General features: G+C 44.7%; 1 protein-coding gene across 1 annotated transcript in view; it reads left to right on the top strand.

Moving 5' to 3' along the window:
• rnf144aa (ring finger protein 144aa) overlaps nt 1–18546 on the top strand; it is a 66705-nt gene that overhangs the window by 26572 nt on the left and 21587 nt on the right. The window lies entirely within an intron of this gene.

Here is an 18546-nt window from a genome sequence, read left to right as displayed (position 1 = left end):
CTGTCCCTGTGTGTCTGAATTTCCCCCTAACTGCTATCGCAGTTCCACGCATTCCTGTTGTGATTTTGTGTTATTCTAGTACAGATATAACTCCGAGCACGGGTGGTCGATTAGACACTAATATAATTATCTCACGGAGGAACACGCAAATCCACCAGTGTCAAGTTAGCAAGCAACAGTTAAGCATAGCAGCGGCAAGCTAAAACAGGAAGTTGAGTTGTTCTACCTTCAGAGTAAAAGCGTAAATTGTCAATTATGGAAAAAAGGGGGGAAAAGAGCTCTGCAGGGCAACAAATGTTTAGAGAAGTATAATAGTATAATAAATCGAAATCGAAATCGAAAATCGAGTTTTGAGAGAAAAAATCGTCAATTTTAGTTTTAGGCAAAATCGCACAGCCCTATGATAACGTTAGCCATGGAGCTAATAACTGTAATGGCGCTGTTCAAGACCACTGGTCACGCCCACTGCCGCTCAGAGTGGTCTCCCATTGGCTGAGACGCTTTGTCGCACAATCATCATGCACTAATCTGATTGGCCAGAAATGCCGGAATGGAATATGGGATGAGTAGTTCCTTCACTCTTACGATATAATGTAGACACTCTTGTACACAACACTTTTTTTTCTTTTCTGTTTTTCACTGGGGTTTTTTCTAACTCTGAATCAAATGGTTTATGGTCATGATTCTCTAGCAGGCAGTTGGCTTGGTTCCAGGCTTAAAACTCTTTAGATAAGGATTTTTCCACCCCGAAAAGCGATGGAGAGAAATGAATGGTGAAATTCTCTTCTGGAACCCAGGGGGATGTCACAATGTCACGTGACTGTTGAGCTCTACAGGCCATCGAGAGACTGTGAGGAATGGGGAAGCGACATGCTTGAGGTGCTGGGATGCCACCAAACATGGTCAATGTTCTTGAGTCTGTAGCCTGTTGTTGTGTATAACAGACAGTTTTCTGTTTCCATTGCCCTTGCTCAGAGCGATTACTGAAATTGCTTGTGAATTGTTTAGCTCTGTTACTACTTGTGAGAATGCCATGATGCCATTCCCCACAGATTAGTCTCAGAGTGCCTCTCTGTTGGAGTGGCTCTCCTCCCTCACATCAGTGACCATGAAAACTCTGTTGTCCTGTGTGTGTGTGTGTGGGGGGGGGGGGGGGGGGGGGGGGACACCGTGCAAGTCACACTTGTTAGGTTTAGAGCACTGGTACTTAGTGTTTTCATGTGATTAATTTCAGTGAAGGGGGGGGGATTGTGATATGACTCACAGAATTGTCACTGGTCAGTTTGTGAATTTTGAGGGGGGTATCAAGGCCTTGAAAGTTTTTGAAAATGGACATAAATATAGATGGGTCATTGAAAGTGCTTCAATTTATTTTGTGCAAGAATGCAATTTGAAGTTCACACATTCAAGCCTCTCTTTTGAATTGTTGTCTGTGAGCTTCTCTAAAGCCTGCTAGTTCTCATTATAAATAATAATATATTAAATAAAAATCTCAGTTTTGTAACAGTAACCTTGATCCGTGTCTCAAATTATGCAGTGTTAGGTCCCTAAATTTGAGGGAAATTGGGCCTGGAATGTCCTTGAAAAGTCCTTGAATTTGATGTTTAAGAAGGTGTGGGCACCCTGGACTCAATATAAACTTCCCAATCCAGCGGAATCCCTCCTTCTTTAGAGTGTACCGCTACATACAGCTGATGCATTTCCTTTGTACGATGACTTCGCCCTGTGGTTTTGTCCCCGTGTGTGTGTGTGTGTGTGTGTGTGCGTGCGTGTGCGTGTGCGTGTGCGTGCGTGTGTGCGATGTCTGGATGTTGTATCTCCTTTGAAAGTCTCTGCTACTCTGTGAATGCATGGCATGTGCCCATATCTAGCTTGTGTGAACTTACTGTAAGCCTCAAGTTTCCTTTGTTTATTTTATTGATTTATTTTTGTGCAACATCTCTGGGTCACTCAGAAATGTAACACTCGGAGGTACGGTGGTGCAGTGGTAAGCACTATCGCCTCACAGCTCGAAGGTCGTGGGGTTCGATTCCCACCTGGGGACGAGGTGAACGCTGAAGGAATGCGTGCCCGTCTGCATGTCCTCGAGTGCCCACCGCCCGGGTGGGGTCGGCAAAATGGCCTTTCTGTGTGGAGTTTGCATGTTCTCCCCGTGCCTCCCGGGAGTTTCCTTCATATAGGAACCCCCTTCACAAAAACATGCAATATCCTGGTTGCTAATGTGGTTCCTCCTCTGATCGTTAAGGGCGCCTGTTCAGAGGGAGGGGAACTGGTTGGAATAGCGTGAACCTCCCACGTGTTATGTCCTACCGGTGAAGCTTCCTCTGTCAGGTGAAAAGAAGCGGCTGGCTGACTGCCCATGTCTCGGAGGAAGCATGGAGCCAGTCTCGGCTCTCCCCAGATCGGCAGAGGATGGAGTAGCAACCAGGATTGAGAAATCAAATGAGCACTAATGGGGGATAAAATCGGGAAAAAAATATTTAAAAAAAAGAAATGTAACACTCACATCAGTGCTGTGACATCTATTTTCGTGGATTTTCTGTCTGGTGCTCTTTTCTTCGTCTGATTGGCCATGATGACTATAGCTGCTCATGCTAACTACCCAGTTCTTCTTCTGTTTATTACTCTGCTTTCCCCCATTGTTGCTGCTGCCGGGAATGTAAATGCATCACTTCCTGTGTGCCAGATGAGCATAGTTTATGACTGTTTAGAACAGCAACTTTAAACACTTTCATTGACTGGGTATGGATACATTATCATCATCATCATTATTGTGTTATGTTAAGATTATTAGGAGAATACCAGTACCATTTAGAGTGAAAGCCCAAAATTTTGCAGTCTAGTTTACATTTCCAAAAGTATTTTTTTCCCATCAATGCCATATTTAATTCGCCTTTTTATAATGTAGACTTGCTTTTTGATGTTTGATGAATTTATGACATCACTGATGATGTCATAAATTCACAGTGATGATGGGGCTTGTTTTAAAATACTCACTTAGAGCCTTGTTTTAAGATACTCACTAAGAGCCTTGTTTTACGTACTTTTATCTGCTTAGCCTTGCATGCTGTTTTAAGATACTCACTTGTTTTAAGTACCTTTGGTTTTGGACTTGTTTAAAGTACTTGGACTTGGCAAGACATGATTTAAATTCCTTCTCCTGCTGTCTCAAACGAGGTTTGCTGTTTTCTGCGTGGTTCTGTATTATTCTTGGTGGAGTGTATGTTGTCACCCCTCTCTCAGTCTCTAAGCTGCGTCTGACAGACAATGACGATTCTGTAGGCCAGAGAATTGCCTCTTGTCTCAGCCTCTTGCCTTCAGCCTGAATGTTTTGCTCTGTAGTACATGTTGTTGTTCCCCAATATGTCATCGGGTCTAAGGGTTTTCGTCCATCTGAGATCAAAGCATCAGAGTTTGTTTTTCCCTGTCTCTCTCTCAGGTACTGTGAAGTCACTCTGGGATGTGCAAGCTAGCCATCGCGTGTGAACAGCATTCCAATGCATTCAAATGGCTTACTCCCAATGGGAATGGTACTTTCAGCTTCTTGTCTGAGTTTGTCTGTGAGTCAGCTGATGCCGCGCAACTCGGGGTCCATTCAGTTAAGGGTGAATTGAGCTCGAGTCAACCACGACGCAGGCAGACCCATTGCCCCTCACATCCACTCCTGAATAGCTTAATTTGTTATATAATAGTATACTATAACTTCACTATTATATATTACACTAGCCATTAATGTATGTCTAATGTCATGAATAACCTACCGAAATGTAGTCTAAGGAATAAAACTCAGGACCTCTCTTTTTTTTAAGTAGATATACTTGGAGCTTCAGAGACACATTTGGACAGTTCCTTTGATTCAGAGGTCGACTCGATATTGACGGCTTTTCTATTTTTTAGAAATGACAGAAATAGGTTTGGTGGTGGTGTTGCTATCTTTATTCATGAACATTTTCCTGTAAAACAGAGGCATGCTATTATGCAAACGATATTGAAGCAATATGGCTTCAGGTGCAACTGCCACACTTGAGAACCATTTCTAGTCAGATGCTGTTACAGGCCACCCAGCTCTAACATACAGTACTTGAATGCTTTGTGTGACATGTTGGACAGGGCTAGTGAGGAAAATAGAGAGCTGTACTTGCTTGGGGATTTTAATATTGATTGATTTTCTGATGATTGTTCTCTGAGGAATAGGTTTAGATCCATGGCTGATACCTGTGGATTATCTCAATTAATGTTGCAACCAACAAGAATCTCCATGAATAATACTGGTGGCAAATCCTCAAAATGCATTGATGACATCTACGTGCTCCACAACTGTTTCTGTACCAGTTGGTTTCAGTGACCAATGTCGTAGCTGTCTCCAGGAGAACCAAACTTCCTAAGGCCAGTCCCAAAATTGTTATCTATAGAACATATAAGACATTTAGTGAGGAGGCTTTTCTTAATGCACTAAACCAGTGGTTCTCAAATCTTTTCACATGAAGGACCCCTAAACTGACAAAAATTAGACCACGGACCCCCATTTGATAGGATTTTGCCCCACGGTCCCCCATATGATAAGATTAATGCTTTTACAGTAGTAAACCCATGACTAAAATAGTCATTGTGTTACTTATGAATGGGATTATAGCAAAAATAAATTACCCCCCTTTTGGCTGGGGACCCCCTGGAACCCCCTCAAGGACCCCTGGGGTTCCCCAGACCCTCATTTGAGAACCACTGCACTAAACGATATGAACTAGGCTGATGTATGTACTATTGAGGATGCTGAAACTTTGAATGTATTTATGGATTATTTTATGAGATGTTAACAATCATGAAATTCACAGTTAAAGCTAAAAGTGCACCATGGATTGATGCATCATTGATAAACTTAATGTCCCAGAGAGATGATGCCAAAAAGGCTGCTCTTATCTCCGGTTCTGCTGAAGACGTTAAGTATTACAGAGAGTTTAAGAAACCTGGTGACCAAAATGAACAGAGTAAATAAGATACCTTATATTACTGTAAACAGAGAATCTCTGACATTGGTAATGACAGTAAAAAATTCCATTCAGCTAACAGTGAATCTCCTCCTCTCTCTTTACAACTGAACTCAGGGTCCATTCAGCTAACAGTAAATCTCCTCCTCTCTCTCTTTACAACTGAACTCAGGGTCCATTCAGCTAACAGTGAATCTCCTCCTCTCTCTTTTTACAACTGAACTCAGGGTCCATTCAGCTAACAGTGAATCTCCTCCTCTCTCTTTACAACTGAACTCAGGGTCCATTCAGCTAACAGTGAATCTCCTCCTCTCTCTTTACAACTGAACTCAGGGTCCATTCAGCTAACAGTGAATATCCTCCTCTCTCTTTACAACTGAGCTCAGGGTCCATTCAGCTAACAGTGAATCTCCTCCTCTCTCTTTACAACTGAACTCAGGGTCCATTCAGCTAACAGTGAATATCCTCCTCTCTCTTTACAACTGAACTCAGGGTCCATTCAGCTAACAGTGAATCTCCTCCTCTCTCTTTACAACTGAACTCAGGGTCCATTCAGCTAACAGTGAATCTCCTCCTCTTTTTACAACTGAACTCAGGGTCCATTCAGCTAACAGTGAATCTCCTCCTCTTTTTACAACTGAACTCAGGGTCCATTCAGCTAACAGTGAATCTCCTCCTCTCTCTTTACAACTGAACTCAGGGTCCATTCAGCTAACAGTGAATCTCCTCCTCTCTCTTTACAACTGAACTCAGGGTCCATTCAGCTAACAGTGAATCTCCTCCTCTCTCTTTACAACTGAACTCAGGGTCCATTCAGCTAACAGTGAATCTCCTCCTCTCTCTTTACAACTGAACTCAGGGTCCATTCAGCTAACAGTGAATATCCTCCTCTCTCTTTACAACTGAGCTCAGGGTCCATTCAGCTAACAGTGAATATCCTCCTCTCTCTTTACAACTGAACTCAGGGTCCATTCAGCTAACAGTGAATATCCTCCTCTCTCTTTACAACTGAACTCAGGGTCCATTCAGCTAACAGTGAATCTCCTCCTCTTTTTACAACTGAACTCAGGGTCCATTCAGCTAACAGTGAATCTCCTCCTCTCTCTTTACAACTGAACTCAGGGTCCATTCAGCTAACAGTGAATCTCCTCCTCTTTTTACAACTGAACTCAGGGTCCATTCAGCTAACAGTGAATCTCCTCTCTCTTTACAACTGAACTCAGGGTCCATTCAGCTAACAGTGAATCTCCTCCTCTCTCTTTACAACTGAACTCAGGGTCCATTCAGCTAACAGTGAATCTCCTCCTCTCTCTTTACAACTGAACTCAGGGTCCATTCAGCTAACAGTGAATCTCCTCCTCTCTCTTTACAACTGAACTCAGGGTCCATTCAGCTAACAGTGAATCTCCTCCTCTTTTTACAACTGAACTCAGGGTCCATTCAGCTAACAGTGAATCTCCCCCTCTTTTTACAACTGAACTCAGGGTCCATTCAGCTAACAGTGAATCTCCCCCTCTTTTTACAACTGAACTCAGGGTCCATTCAGCTAACAGTGAATCTCCTCCTCTCTCTTTACAACTGAACTCAGGGTCCATTCAGCTAACAGTGAATCTCCCCCTCTTTTTACAACTGAACTCAGGGTCCATTCAGCTAACAGTGAATCTCCTCCTCTCTCTTTACAACTTAAAGGAACAAATGGAGATAATTTAAAATGCTGCTGAATCTCATGAATTTTTACACCCAAACACTGCCTAAGGGCTAATGTACACCGCCTCCAGAACAGATGCGGTACGGCTCCGGTATGGCTGCGAACAGACCCACACTCATGTAATCTGTCAGACGGATGCAGGATCCGACAAAAAATAGAACGGGTGCATAATTATTATGCGCATGTATCGCCCATCAATTGACATGGGCGAGAGTCGATCCGGCAGTTTTACTGTAACGCATCTGGTGTACATTGCCTGTAAGCCTCAGCTCGTTTGCCTAATGGTCCACTTACTGGAGGAGGCTTCCAGAGGTGTAGAGAACCAAAGCGTGTCCGTCTGCATGACATTAGCATGTTTCACTCTTCTAACGTCTGCCTCAAACGTCTTGCTTTCCTCTCTTTGCTTCAGAAGAGGGCCAGGGTCTTTAGCCTGCACTGCAACAGAGAAACGCAAAGAGACCAAACAGGCATGAGGCTTCTGGCTTGTTGTCCCACATACCCAGACAATGCAGACATAACCACATTCACTATCTGTCTGTTTCCAAAATGGCAAAACACACTGACTTGCTGGGGCACCATGACACACACACGCACGCACGCACACACACACACACACACATGCGCACGCGCACGCGCACACGCACACACACACACACACACACACTTTCAGTACACACACACTCAATACACACACACACACACACACACACTCAGTACACACACACTCAATACACACACGCACGCACACACACACACACACACACACACACACACACACACACACACACACAGTACACACAGCTCATCTACTGCCAAAATAATACATCTGGGTGATTGTGTAAGTCCTCAGGGTACAGAAAAAGTAGGCCTATCACCACTCTTATGCCCCATTTCCACCGCTGGTATTGGCGCGGCTCTGCCCGGCTCAACTCACTTTTTTGTAACTTTTCACTGGTCAAAAACCGGGACAACCCGGGTTGAGTCGTACTATTTCTATTTTCTAGTAGCACCTCTGTCGAGGTTCCAGGACTGTGGACCCGGTACCACATGGTGATGTGAAAACACTGTGTGTGTCGTCCGGGTTGTGAATGTGGGTTAGTAATGATGGACCTCCAGCCTCCTGAGTACATGGATACTGATGGTGTGCAGCATGGCCTCAATGATGCTTCAGTATGGCATGGCCTACATCAACCTACTACAGCCCATATAGAGCCATGACCTATATTCTGCCTACAATTATGTGCTCCAAATAGACACTACCATGCTTTGCCAATGTCTGTTTATTTTTTGGGGTTGGGAAGTGTTAGCAATAGGACATGTCTGATGACATCATTCATGACATGTCTCACAATGACCTTGTAAACCATATTCTAAATGTGCAGCAGTGTAATAATCCATTAATCCAATAATCCATTTCATTTGGTTTTATGATGGCCAGGTGCCAAAGAGAGGATAGCCCTGGTAGGACAGAAGAGAGGATAGCCCTGGTAGGACAGAAGAGAGGATAGCCCTGGTAGGACAGAAGAGAGGATAGCCCTGGTAGAACAGAAGAGAGGATAGCCCTGGTAGGACAGTAGAGAGGATAGCCCTGGTAGGACAGTAGAGAGGATAGCCCTGGTAGGACAGAAGAGAGGATAGCCCTGGTAGGACAGAAGAGAGGATAGCCCTGGTAGAACAGAAGAGAGGATAGCCCTGGTAGGACAGAAGAGAGGATAGCCCTGGTAGGACAGAAGAGAGGATAGCCCTGGTAGGACAGAAGAGAGGATAGCCCTGGTAGGACAGTAGAGAGGATAACCCTGGTAGGACAGTAGAGAGGATAGCCCTGGTAGGACAGAAGAGAGGATAGCCCTGGTAGGACAGAAGAGAGGATAGCCCTGGTAGGACAGAAGAGAGGATAGCCCTGGTAGGACAGAAGAGAGGATAGCCCTGGTAGGACAGAAGAGAGGATAGCCCTGGTAGGACAGTAGAGAGGATAGCCCTGGTAGGACAGAAGAGAGGATAGCCCTGGTAGGACAGAAGAGAGGATAGCCCTGGTAGGACAGAAGAGATGATAGCCCTGGTAGGACAGTAGAGAGGATAGCCCTGGTAGGACAGTAGAGAGGATAGCCCTGGTAGGACAGTAGAGAGGATAGCCCTGGTAGGACAGTAGAGAGGATAGCCCTGGTAGGACAGAAGAGAGGATAGCACTGGTAGGACGGTAGAGAGGATAGCCCTGGTAGGACAGTAGAGAGGATAGCCCTGGTAGGACAGTGCAATGCAACTGGTTTTCATTGTGATTACTGTAAGTTTGTCTTGAATTTACTCATTTGTTACTGCAAGAGAGCAATTGACTCTTTGTAACAGAATAATGCAGATTCAGAACATGTTGCTTACTATCTGAAAAGTGCAGATTGGGTTACCTACTCTTGCATATTATTCGACCCTCAGTGATGGCTGTGCACTTTTTAGTACGGCTTTGACGTGCAACATTGCAAATCGTTAAGAGTTTTTTGGGGGGAGACGTCACACAGGCAACATCAAAGCATATGTTGGCACTGAGAGGTGCTTGTCAGCAGTCCTACTCAAGGCGGCCATCATTAGGAAAGCCAGTGCTTATCATTTGTCCGCATGCGAGACCGCGCAATAGTGGCGTTTATTTTGGGCTTTTGCAGTGTTCACACATTGCAGTGCGCTGCCTGACTGTAAGATGGGTAGAATTTAATACTACTAATAATAAATGATGGACCACAAGGCACAAGCTTTGCCTCTTATTGTACATATTCATGGGATAAAGAATGGATTATACAACCATGACAGCTTGTTGTTTCATCAGTGGGTGTGATGTATTATGTTTGTGTGTACAACCTGAGTTTAGCATCAGAGGTTCAAAGGAGCATGCAGCCCTTATTCACTGGAAAGTCCTTGAAAGCCAGTAGACGAGCCATCAGCAAACAGCTCACCTGTTGTTTTGGTGGCTAATTCAGAGTGACATGTTTGTAGTTTGATCCTAGTGGCCAAATTGTGTAGTGTTGCTTGCCGCCAACCCACATACAGTAGCTGCAGTACTATATTCAGAGCAAGCGGGACTTGTAGAAAAATAAAGATTGTCACGAGCAGCAGCAGAGGATGTTGGGTAACACAGAGGCACAGCCATCTATCACCTTTCCATAGCAACCACAAGATACGTGTGGTTACTTAATATACAGTGTGCCTGACGCCTGGTGTACCTACTTTATACACATATGCACAGCTCCTACCTAGCAGATGGCAGTCATGATTGAGTTCATGACCACAAACCTTGTCTGACAGGTTCAACCTGTCAAACTCATAACTCACTGACCTCAGCCAGAAAAGAGAACACCCAGGGAGTGTCTGTGGAACACCTTTGTGTTATGCACTAACTCAACTAAATATTGCACTTTGGGTGTGCTTATTTGTGTCACTTCATTCATCAGCACAGCAGTTTGTTTAAAAGCAAGTGCTGCTTACTGCTTAGTCAGAGCAGTGGTCTCAACTTCAGACTATCTACCTGCACAAGCATTATTATAATTATTAACATACAGTACAATACAGTATGGCTATGTATTCAAATGAGTGTCTAGTTATAGAGGGGCATGAACACAGCTTAGCTCCAGCTTTCTTCTAATAATGTTGTAGATGGTTAATTAAGCTATCTGTGAATCTTTCCTAATCAATAATTAGCCTTCCTATCTTCATCAGATTGTATTTTGATTGTGTGTGTTTTTTTGGTTGAGCGATGCTGACAGACTGTCTCAGCTTTACCCCACGTTGTGACATTGACATCTCCCACGGGATTATTCTGTTCAGTCCTCCTCCATCTAGCTTTCAAATATCCCTACATTTCTGAGAGACAGCCAGCTCTGTATGTGTATGTGTATGTGTATGTATGTGTGTGTGTGTGTGTGTGTGTGTGTGTGCGTGTGTGCGTGCGCGTGTGTTCTTTCTGTGATCTGTTCCGCATGTTTGTTCCGTTGCCCAGTGGGAGCTTCATAACAAGGTGACACAAGAGATAATAACGACCAGTACAGGTGTGCCAAGGCAGTCTGCGAAAGAGGAGGAGGTTGGCACATTGCCACTTGTCCCGATCTGGCTGGCTGTCTCTCTCTCTCTCTCTCTCTCTCTCTCTCTCTCTATCTCTCACTATCCCTCTCTCTCTCTCTCTCTCTCTCTCTCTCTCTCTTCTCAGTAACAGTAGACATAAAGAGGATATGACACAGATGAGAGCTAAAGGCCTACTAATTGGCCATGTAGAGCAGGTCTGGGGCCTGAGGACAGAGGAAAGCAGAGCCGTATAATAGAAGAGTTCTGACATCTCCATTCACTCCAATGGACCAGTTTTTTTTCCAGGAAGTAGAAAGTGGAACTCTTCAGTAAAAAAAGCAGCACTGTCGAGTTGCATCAAAATAGACAGTGTTGTACTTTGAAAGGGTTTTTCATCCCTTGAAATGAATCAAATTGTACATTATCTGCTTTATTTTAGCATGCAAAAGTAGCGCGAGACCCATTCCTGGCTGTTCATTGGCTAATGATTCTTGCATTTTGGTCCTCCGCTGACGCCACTCTCTTACTAGAGGACACTAGAGGAAAGGAGGGAAGGAACAGGGGAGGGAGGAGAAGATGGTGCGTATTACAACTCATAAGCCATGAGCTCACTCATCTCCATCTCCCCATGATAGACCCATCTTGTTTTTGTTTGCCATCTCTCATTTCTTGTTTCGTTCCATTTAAGGCTAATAAAACTGTGATCATTGTGAACATACATGGCTGTGAGTGCAATGCAATGCGTTTGCAGCAATTCATCTTTTCAGAGACAATAGATTTGTGTAGTGCTATAGTGCAGCAGGCGTTGCTGTTGACGGGGCTAAACTGGAGATGATTAGGTTTCGCTGATCAGGCCAGCCAGAAGGCTTTGTTTGAGTCAGCTGATATCATCACATCACTAGTAGGCATCTCGCTCGCTTTAATCATTTTGCTGCAGCAAATAATGACAAAAGGGAACATGTATCGGCTCGCTCCTCAGTCTCAGACTCCAGCTAGAATAATCATCGTCATCATCACCATGGTTTCAGCCTCAGACTCCAGCTAGATCATCATCACCATACGTAGGGACACTGGAGTTACTTCCCGTCTGTTGCTGAGCAACGAATGGTAATGTGGGGGGTAGCGCTCATTGGGGAATGGGGAGTTTCCCCTGCTTCCGGGTCCCCATGCTGCCTGTGACGCGGGAGTGTCCCTACGTATGGTTTCAGACATTATCACTCTGTCAGCCTCAGGCTCGTTAGATCATCATCACCATGGTTTCAGACATTATCACTCTGTCCTGAGTGTAGGATATTAAAAAAATATTTTCTACAAAAAAAATCCTACAATTGTATTGTATGTGATTTTTTTTCTTGAATAACACATATGATGTGTGAAGCAGCTGCCCCCCCCCCCCCAAAGGTATTTTCACATAATCTAATCTGGCCCCCATTCATATAAGTGTGGACACCCCTGGCCTAATACTGCAACATAGGTTCCATACTAAGACATTTGAGGGCGTGATTGTGTGAGGACGAGTGAGAAAGGATGTGTGAGCTGCTCCCACTGAACAGAACAGCTAACAGTTGTCTGCAGCCTTCTGTCACATCAGCCATAGGTGAGGTACAGCATACATAAATAGATCCTTATGCAGTATAAATAGATCATTATGCAATGCTTTGATGTGACATTATATAATAAAGCTGCCAAGCCAGGTGAAAATGGAGAGCTGAAATATTATATTAGAGAAAGATTATATTCCTTTCTGTGTGTGTGTGTGTGTGTGTGTGTGTGTGTGTGTGTGTGTGTGTTTGCGTGTGTGTGTGTGCGTGTTTGCGTGTGTGTGCGCCCGCGCGTGTGTGTAAGAGAGAGACTTGTTCTCATGTGGGAGCAAGTGACATGGTGGATTGTGCTCACTAGTGCATTGGGGCCTGCTACATTAGGTTAGATGAAGTCCTTGAAAACATCTATGTAAATGTAACAGCCTATTATGAGTCATGCTCGTCCTGCATGTGGAAATGTGCTCCCTCTCTGATCCTGTCTGAGGGTATTCACTGTGTTCTTGATAGGCTAGGACAGAGCATTGATTTGAATATGGAGCTGGTTTGATCTCTTGTGAAAGCCATATCTGTTGGTGCTGTGTTCAATTATATTGTCAGACTCAATTGTGGGGCATGAAAAGTAATTAAAACTCATCAAAAAGCTTTATAATGTGATTCTGTTACAATGCAAACTCTAATTCTCTCCTCTGGTGGATCGTGACTTTTACAGAAGAAATCGGCTGAGCGTGCTCTGATTCCTTTCAGAAAAGCAGATGTCTCATATAAATATTACACAGATTAAAGAACTTCCTCCATTACATCATGAAATATACAGCACTTCCACTCATCCAAGAGAGGTGTTGGAAAGAAGGCTTTTAGAACTGGTTTGGGATTTGAGATACTGTATTGGTTGGAATCAGCATTGGTATTAGCCTTTTTCACTTCCCACCCAGTTCACCCATTTTGTGTCTAAAAGGCAGGAAGTTACACAGGTGGAAGCAAAACATTGCTTGGAAGTTGGGAAACCCTCATTAATGTTCTGCTTGCACCTGTGCTACTTCCTGCCTTTTAGACACAAAATGGGTGAATTGACTCATGGGTATATAGAGTCAGGTATGGAATGGTTTGTTGGTAACGGGTGTTTGCGTGTTTGTCTCATGGGTATATAGAGTCAGGTATGGAATGGTTTGTTGCTAACGGGTTTTTTGCGTGTTTGTCTCATGGGTATATAGAGTCAGGTATGGAATAGTCTCGGCTCCCAGACGTTTGGTGAGCTGCGCCACCAAACGTCTGGGAATTTCACTGTCAGAAACTGTCTCTCCGAGTCCGGCAAGAACGGCCGGCAGCAGACACGCCTACATTTATTATTAGAATTTTATTTGGTAGCGGCTATGCCATTTATCATAGTCTTAACACAGAGCATGAAGCTGATATGCTCCAAACAAAATTTATAGCTGTGGTTTATTTTACAATAATTTTTCCTACCCGGAAGTGGTCCGCTTGCTACTGTGAAGTCATCAGCAGGCTCTGTAACGTTAGCCTCGGGAGTCGGGTTTATCGCTGGGGGAAAGACCTCTAGCCGCCGGGGCAGGATTAAACACGTCCTATTAACAGGTTATGTTTGTTTCTAAGTGATTAATATGTTTCTCCGCAAATGCGACGATGTTTTGCGAGACACCGGTTCTGCATGAGAACTGCCCCCAGAAAGCAGGCCCGCCCACAACACTCATGATTGGTTCTCCGATGCAAGGCTTCCAACAGCGCCACCTAACGTTATGCAAAGATTTAAATAGTAATATTCTCAGTTTTACAGGAGTGAAACAGATTAAGACTGAGGGCTGAGTCTAGGTATGGAATGGTTTGTTGCTAACGGGTGTTTGCGTGTTTGTCTCATGGGTATATAGAGTCAGGTATGGAATGGTTTGTTGGTAACGGGTGTTTGCGTGTTTGTCTCATGGGTATATAGAGTCAGGTATGGAATGGTTTGTTGCTAACGGGTTTTTTGCGTGTTTGTCTCATGGGTATATAGAGTCAGGTATGGAATGGTTTGTTGCTAACGGGTTTTTTGCGTGTTTGTCTCATGGGTATATAGAGTCATGTATGGAATGGTTTGTTGGTAACGGGTGTTTGCGTGTTTGTCTCATGGGTATGTGACAATGTCAATATCCAACTTATTAATTAAACTTGTGTCTGCCACTGTAACATGAATTGACAAGGATTACAAGAAGAGTAGGCTGTTGACTGTTGTTGAACTATAGCTGAATGACCTGGTCATGGCGCAGGTCATCTGGCAGTGTCTAGCAGACCACTCCTTCTCTGGGCCGGCTAGTAGTTTGGTCTCTCTGGACGTGGGCCAGCTCTGTCGTCTGGGAGATGTGAGAGCCATCCAGGCCTCGCTCGTTCAGGTGTGCCCCACAAAAAGGCAGGACGGAAATATAAGTTATATAGTGTCCAGGTAGCCTGGGTAAACCCAGCCCCCACGTGACCTGCTCTCAGACCCTGCTCACTAGTCACTACACTAGTGACTAGTGAGCAGGGTCTGAGCGCAGGTCACGTGGGGGCTGGGTTTACCCAGGCTAGTGTCCAGGTAGCTCCTAGCTAGTCTGACGTTCTCCTTGTGGACTCCTGTCCGCCTCACACCGGAAACCCCTTCCTTCCGAGAACAAGAGGCCTCTTAAAGGTACAGGATCATATGTCCATCAAAGAATTCAGCATTATTCAATGACCAAACAGCCAGAAATACATAGGTAAACATTGTCATATTTCAGTTGAGGGGAATACCACCTACTGATCGTAACAGGTAGGTATATAGAGTCACTGCCGTGTGTATCGTCCTGCAGCCAGTTAAGCTGTGAGCTCAGCCCGTTCAGATTGATGAGTGACCATTATGAGTGACACATGGTGACCAGTGGTGACAATCGATGTTTGACTTCTGACTCAAGATGGAGGCTGGCTTTATTGATTCTACCTCTCTGGCCTGAACTTCTCAGGGGTACAGTACTCTAAGGCTATATTTGAATTGAGCACACAGTGTATGAGTGGCCTGCATGCACAGTCCCATTCCTTGGAATGCGTTCGTGCGCGTGTGCGCGCGCGCGCGCGTGTGTGTGTGTGTGTGTGTGTGTGCGTGCGCACGCGCCCGTGTGTGTGTGTGCGCGCGCGCGTGTGTGTGTGCGTGTGTGTGTGTGCGTGTGTGTGCGTGCGTGTGCATGTCTCATTGATAATGGACCGTAGTTAATAATGCAGCAGAAGAAGCGCACTGCACCACCTTTTGTCATGAAAAACTAATTTTCTCAGTCTGTGTTTCTCTCTGTCTCTCTTCCTCCTCAGGCGCTCCTTACAAAACTATTTCATTTTGTCCCCATCGACCCACTCTGTCAATCCCTGCACAGCCAATATTCACTCTGGGAGCAGAGAAACAGATTCACACACTGTATGAGCTATTCATGGACCGTGCAGTATGGATCATTTACCATCGCCTTGCCACCTTTTGCCACGGCCCTAATGGAACTCAATGGCTTGGCACTTGTATAGAGAGATAGGAGCACAGAGAGAGAGACATATAGACAGCTTGGTCTTTTACCTTCTCTCTCCCTCTTTGTGTGTGTGTGTGTGTGTGTGTGTGTGTGTGTGTGTGTGCGTGTGTGTGTGTGTGTGCGTGTGCGTGTGTGTGTGTGCGCGCGTGTGCCAAATTGACATCTACAGGGGGTGGACAAATTAACAGAAACACATAATGATAATATAGAGTCAGGTCCATAAATATTTGGACATTGACACAATCTTCATCATTTTTGGCTCTGTACACCACCAAATGAAAATGAAATGAAACAATCAACATGTGCTTTAAGTGCAGACTTTCCGCTTTAATTTGAGGGTATTTACATCCAAATCAGGTGAACAGTGTAGGAATTACAACAGTTTCTACATGTGCCCCCCCCCCCCCTTTTAAAGGACCAAAACAAACTAATACTAACGTAATCATGCAATCATCCAATGGGTTCTGAAGCATTTGACTGAATATGAGCAGATATTGTCCGAAACACTTGAGAATTTATTCTGCTGCTGTTGTCAGCAGTTGCATCATCAATAAATACAAGTGAACGACTTCCATTGACAGTCATACATGTCCACGCGTGGGCACGTATGACTGTTCATAGAACTGATTCCCTTGCATTTATAATGATGATGTGACTACTGACAATGGCAGCAGGATGAATTCTGACATGTTTCTGGCAATATTATCTGCTCATATTCAACCAAATTGCATCAGAACTCATTGGACGATTGGATGCTTGTTAGTTTGTCCAATTACTTTTAGTCTCTTAAAATGTAATTTTGGTCCCCCTTACCATGTAATGTAATTCCTACACTGTTCACCTGATTTAGATGTAAATTTATACCCTCAAATTAAAGATGGAATTCTGCAATGAAAGCACATTTTGATTGTTTCATTTCAAATCCATTGTGGTGGTGTACAGAACAAAACTGATGAAGATTGTGTCCAATGTCCAAATATATATGGACCTAACTGTATATGAATATCAAGTGCCTACAGTAATAAGGAGGAATATTTTGAACTCTGTTAGTTGCGTCATGTTGCTTTGAAAACCGATGATTGTGGGACACATGCTGCTAATTAGCATTCAGCTCAATAACTGCCCCATGTAACTGCCCCTATAATTGTGATTTAGTGACTTAGAAACTAAAGTCCTTTTTCATGTGCCACTTCTGTTATTTTGTCCGACAACAAGCCATGCCATCTCCCAGAAGGCCTGCAGTTTGCTTAGAAGTGGTTTGACTCAATCCTGTTAACCATTTAAGCCTTTTGTGTATGAGAAACCCTTAGATAGCACAGCTCCCTTAGCGTTCAGTGCTTCCTGGTTGGTATCATGTCCCTTAGCGTTCAGTGCTTCCTGGTTGGTATCATGTCCCTTAGCGTTCAGTGCTTCCTGGTTGGTATCATGTCTCTTAGTGTTCAGTGCTTCCTGGTTGGTATCGTGTCCCTTAGCGTTCAGTGCTTCCTGGTTGGTATCATGTCCCTTAGCGTTCAGTGCTTCCTGGTTGGTATCGTGTCCCTTAGCGTTCAGTGCTTCCTGGTTGGTATCATGTCCCTTAGCGTTCAGTGCTTCCTGGTTGGTATCATGTCCCTTAGCGTTCAGTGCTTCCTGGTTGGTATCATGTCCCTTAGCGTTCAGTGCTTCCTGGTTGGTATCATGTCCCTTAGCGTTCAGTGCTTCCTGGTTGGTATCATGTCCCTTAGCGTTCAGTGCTTCCTGGTTGGTATCATGTCCCTTAGCGTTCAGTGCTTCCTGGTTGGTATCATGTCCCTTAGCGTTCAGTGCTTCCTGGTTGGTATCATGTCCCTTAGCGTTCAGTGCTTCCTGGTTGGTATCATGTCCCTTAGCGTTCAGTGCTTCCTGGTTGGTATCATGTCCCTTAGCGTTCAGTGCTTCCTGGTTAGTATCATGATGGATGGATGAATGAATAGGCTCGTTTGAGTTGACTGCCGCCTCACCTGGAAAGCAGACGAGAGCAGGCGAGCGCAGTCAGGCGAGGCATCAACAAGTCGAACACCCCCGACAGCACACTCACTGCTGCTTTTCTTCTTCTACAGTTTTGTTTAACAGTGGTTTGTAAACAAATTAAAACATGCATTAGCGCCACCCACACTCACTGCTTGAATGACCCAACCCTTCAGATTACTTATTTTAATTTTAATGTAGGCATTCCAAGTGGTATTTATGTAAAATATGGAGTGACAGCTTGGAATAGATATAAAATTGAAGTTTCTACACTTCACTGTGGGTTTGTGATGCACTTCACTTGTGTTGAACCAATAGGCGCTCAGCTTGATGCGTTTCTCGTCATCCTCTGTCATCTGCAGTCGGGCGCAGTTGGTGGGGAGCAACTGCGCCCCCTCCCGCCTGCCCGCCGCTGGACCATAAACTGTGACCTGCTAAACGGGTTGCAGGTACAGCGATGCGGAGCTTAGACTAGGGCCTAGGTGGTATGCTCCGCAGTCACGGGAGTGCGCTCAAAACGGAGACTTCCAGCCCATTTGACTAAAGTGCGGTTATGAGTAGGAGTTCTGTGCATGTTTAGAAACAGCTTCTCTCTCTCTTTCTCTCTCTTTTCATCTGCCATGCTTCCCTTCCTCCCATCCAAAAAAAAAGGCGGTTGCCTAGCAGCGTGGGGAGAGACGTGTGTGTGCGCGGGACCACTTCCTGTAAACAGCAGAGTGGGTGCTCTTTGCTCTCAGCTACAGACGGAAGGAGAGAGTGAGACCAGACGG

The sequence above is a fragment of the Poromitra crassiceps genome (assembly GCF_964638095.1).
Source record: "Poromitra crassiceps genome assembly, chromosome: 3".
In the NCBI taxonomy this organism is placed as follows: Eukaryota; Metazoa; Chordata; class Actinopteri; order Beryciformes; family Melamphaidae; genus Poromitra; species Poromitra crassiceps.
This window is presented reverse-complemented; position numbering and strand designations above follow the sequence as displayed.